Genomic DNA, 4,306 nt, shown 5'->3' on the forward strand with positions numbered 1-4,306 from the left:
TAGATAATAAGGGGGTAAGGTACATGTGTAATCTGGTTAGACACATGTGCCGGATGGATTCACCATATGTAATGAATAATCTGTCTTGAGCATAGTTTCACAGTACTTAGGCCTCAGAGTTAGCTTAGAGTTGTGTGGCTTGTATGGATGAGAATAAAGATTTAGTGTGGGCTAAGGTACATGAAGGTAGTAATGGGTGTATTGTTAGGATTGAGATACGTGATTCCATCGGTCGGAATTATGCGTCGAATGTGGTTCGTAAGAAGAGTAAGACGAATGTCTTAGTGTCTTAATCCTAAGGTTAATCATGAGTTCACTTTAGTGGATGAGCACTCAAGGCAAGACTTTGAGTTGGAAGATGTGGTGACCGTAAGTGGTCCTCGAAGGATTTAGCATAGTAAAGGGCATGTAAGTGTACGAGATAGAATGAGAGTATTTCAAGTGATGTGTAGTTCTATTTCTAGTTTAAGTTATTTATGCATTAGATAAATAATGACGTTAAAGTGATGTGTATGCATGTAGGTTACCATCTAACACGCACATGAATGGACTGCATGATATGCAAGTAGCATAGAATCTAGGTAAGTGTTACGTTCATACTCTTCTAGAGTCTTCTTAAAATATAAAGAAACGAAAAGAAACGATTTTCCTCACGATACTTTACGAAAAGACACGAAAGACGTTTTATGAAAGAAAATGCTAATTGTTCAAAGGTATACGTATGTACGGCCCTCCTTAGCAACCCCTTTTTACGCAACGAATGTATTAATTGTACGCATGTGAATGGATGACTATACACTGTATCTATTGTATGTATTTTCTAAGAAAATCTATGAATTGCACGAAAGGCATGAAAACAGACGATTTTATGGATCCTACGAACCGAGGCTTTCATGTGTGCCATGAGGTGATGTTCATGGATGCCGCGAAGAATGACGTTTAAAGTGACACTTATGGATGCCATGAAAGCCGACGTTTAAGCTCATGTATGTTTTAAAATGATGTTTTCCATGAACGAATTGTTAAACGAAGGATAAAACTGAAATGAACTGAAAAAGGAAAGATGTTTTTGGGCTTACGCCCCAAATGATATTTTCTCATGAAAAAAAATGTTTTCTCATGAAAATGAATGTTTTCTCATGAACTGAATCTTAAATGAAAGGAAAGAACTGAATGAAAGTTTCAGCTCTTTTTAGAGCTGGCACGAACGAATGAAAATCAAAGAAAAGACATGAAAGCATGAATTGTATGAAGACACGTAACGGCCATATGAATGAATGAAAGAGTACCAATGAATGGACAGATTGCAATGCCGGGTAAGTAATACTAGAAGTGCGTCTAGTGCTGCCCCCTATGAAAGGGATTCCCAACTCGTGGCTACGGACGGAGTCCGAGTCCAAAGGAAGATCGCTAACCCCAACACAAGGGGAGTAACAATGTGTACTGGCCTATGAAAGTGATAAGAAAGAATGTATATACGTATGAATGCACGTACACATGAACGCACGAACTTTTAAGAAATGAAGGCACTGACGGGGGAAACGTTTTATGAAAAGAAAATCTATTTTCAAATGAACGCACGTATGCATGCACACATGTGCGTATAGTATATATGGAATGATGAATGCATGACTGAAAACATATGTTGTTATATTTTAACTGTATAAAGTAATGCTTACGAGTCATCGACTCATTTTAGTTTTTATGCATGTCTCTCCCCCTCACAGGAACTGAGTAAAAAGGACGGACATGACCCATGGGAAAGAGCACGGAAGTCTAGGCACGAGTTTTAATCGTACGAGAGACATTTTTATTGTAAGATTAATGTTTTCCGATGTAAACCTCTTTTATTCTAAAAGTACATTTTATGTCATAAACGTAAAGTCTTGCACCCTGGGTATGCAAGTAAAAAATTTTAAATTGAATGGTAATTTCCGTCGTCTTTTATAAAAATATTTTATAAAAAGTCTTACCACAAAGACGGATGTTACAAGACTAGAGATTAATGTTTTCTATAATGGGGGAAGGAATAACTAGAAATGGATTTGAAGCAGAAGAAGATTGTAATGTGGATTGAAAAGGTAAAGATTCCTCATGAAAAATGACATCTCTAAAGTTGAGAATACCTGAGAAGTGTTGAGAATGTTTGTGAATAGTAATGAAAAAGTAATAATAGAATAATGAATAGCAGGTAAAAAGTAATGAATAGTAAAAAAATAGGTAAAAAGTAATAATAAAGTAAATAATAGTAGTGAAAGTATTTGAAATACTCTTGATACTCAAACGTAACCTAAATAATTTGTATCCTTTTACTCCAGGAGATAACCAAAAAAGACACAAGGTTCTGCCCTTGCACCATTTGAACAATGAGTAGCAGGTATAGATGCATAATAGAGATATCCAAAAACCTTAAAGTGGTGATAAGAACGTAGTTTCTGGAATAACATTAATTCGAATGGTATTTGTTAGACAACAATAGCGTAGGCAATCATTTAATGATGTAAACATTAATTCGAATGGTATTTGTTAGACAACAACATTTCTTAAAAGTTTTTTTATTAGCTATTATTACTGAACATCACAGCAGGTTCTGGAATTCTTGTGAGATAGTGATTGATTGTTGACGTTCTTCTTAAAGAACAAATGAAAAAACTTTGTTTATGTTGGGCAAAGGATCCATAAGCAAGATATGACTAGAAACACTACCAAATGACTTGTTTAATCCCATCAGGAATTGCAAAACATACTCTCGTTGCTGATAATCAAGAACAATTTGCAATGCTCCACAAGTGCATTCCGACATTAGACAAAAAATTTGCATTTCATCCCAGAAGCTTTTGAGACGAGTGAAATAGGATCTAACAGAATCATGATCTTGAACCAAACTGGAAATATCTTTCTTTAATTGAAAAACGTGAGAACCATTGACCTGTGAAAATCTTTCTTTGAGATCAGAGCCGCTGCTAAGCGGTCCATTTGTTTTTCAAAGAAAAACAGCCCTCCAATGAGAGGGCGCCACATCAGAAATTATACCATAATGAGACTAGACTCATGCACACTGGATTGAATTGCAAAACACTGCAAAACATTTCACTTCATCTACGCACGACTTGAAGTCTTCATCTTAAGCCCGCGTGCGTCGCCAAGCAAAGCACCATCACAAGCATTTGCCGCCACCAGTTCACCACCTTAAGGTCGTCGTTTTGAGCATAATTTTTCTTCTTAGAACTTTTACCAAACACTTTCTGTGCATGGCATTTTCTTAGGCTTCCAATCAGTTCTCCTCTTTCTTCTTCACCAGTTTACAATAACACTTACAACCAAGTAACAGATTTACACTTAAAAGAATCTATCTAACACAACATCGCCCAACCATTGAGAATTTATCACTTCACTCCATCTCCCTCTCACATTTGCAGCTCATCCCAAACAAAAAAAATGGAGCGGTGAGGAGCAGCTGGGCGTGAGGTGCAGAGCGGACTGAGAGAGGAAAAGAGACACAAAACTAAGAGAGATGGAGAGGCCTTAATTTAGCAGACTTATATTCATACTTTATCATACCTGAATTCTGGAATGGACATAAGAAGAAATATACAGAGATTTTCACATACTTGTCGGAAACTAAAAATTAAAATTAAAAAAATGTTCTCTGATCAAGAACTTTCTGGATTCTTTGAAAATCTAGTTTATTGCCCTTTCTATGGCGCCATCTGCTTAAGGAGATCCCATAATTTTCCAATTTCTCATCTTTCCACTACCCAAACAACATCAACAATGTTCAGAGCTCAAGCTTCCTCCTCCGCTTTCGGCACTTCGTCTTCAACCCCTGCATTTGGTACTCCGTCTTCGATGAGAGAGATTCGGGATGAGAGATGAAGACAGAATAAACCGGGAGAGAGAGAGAGAGAGAGAGAGATAAGAGAACCAAAGGCCTTACCGACGGCACTGTGAAGTCGACGACGTGCGGCAGGTTGTTGGCGCTATTGGCTAGGGTGGTCTGTTGAAATGGGACAACGGGACAACGCTGCTGAAGTGTGATGAGGATCAAGTGAGAAAAAGGGGTCTCCAATTAGATCTGGAAATCAATTTTCCTCCATGCCATCGTCTGGGTCGAGCTCCGTCGAGAGGTCGAGTTGCCGACGAGATGAGTGTGGGGTCGAGTTCCGTTGTGGGGTCGAGTTCCCTTCGGGATGAGTGGTCGAGATCGTTTGGGAATGGGATGAGTGTATGGAGGGGAAGACGAAGAAGTGAGGGACGACTGTATGGAGTCTCATCTGGTGGAGACAAACTCAAACTAAGTAAAATA

General features: G+C 38.2%; 1 long non-coding RNA gene across 1 annotated transcript; it reads right to left on the bottom strand.

Annotated features, from left to right (window-relative positions):
• Window positions 1-3,634: 3,634 nt before the first annotated feature.
• On the bottom strand, window positions 3,635-4,306 carry LOC121248975. The gene is made up of 2 exons (XR_005937557.1): window positions 3,938-4,306; window positions 3,635-3,844 (listed from the first exon to the last, which is right to left on the bottom strand). It is a non-coding gene; the product is annotated as an uncharacterized LOC121248975 (long non-coding RNA).

Source organism: Juglans microcarpa x Juglans regia, chromosome 2D, assembly GCF_004785595.1.
Source record: "Juglans microcarpa x Juglans regia isolate MS1-56 chromosome 2D, Jm3101_v1.0, whole genome shotgun sequence".
NCBI classification, from domain to species: domain Eukaryota; kingdom Viridiplantae; phylum Streptophyta; class Magnoliopsida; order Fagales; family Juglandaceae; genus Juglans; species Juglans microcarpa x Juglans regia.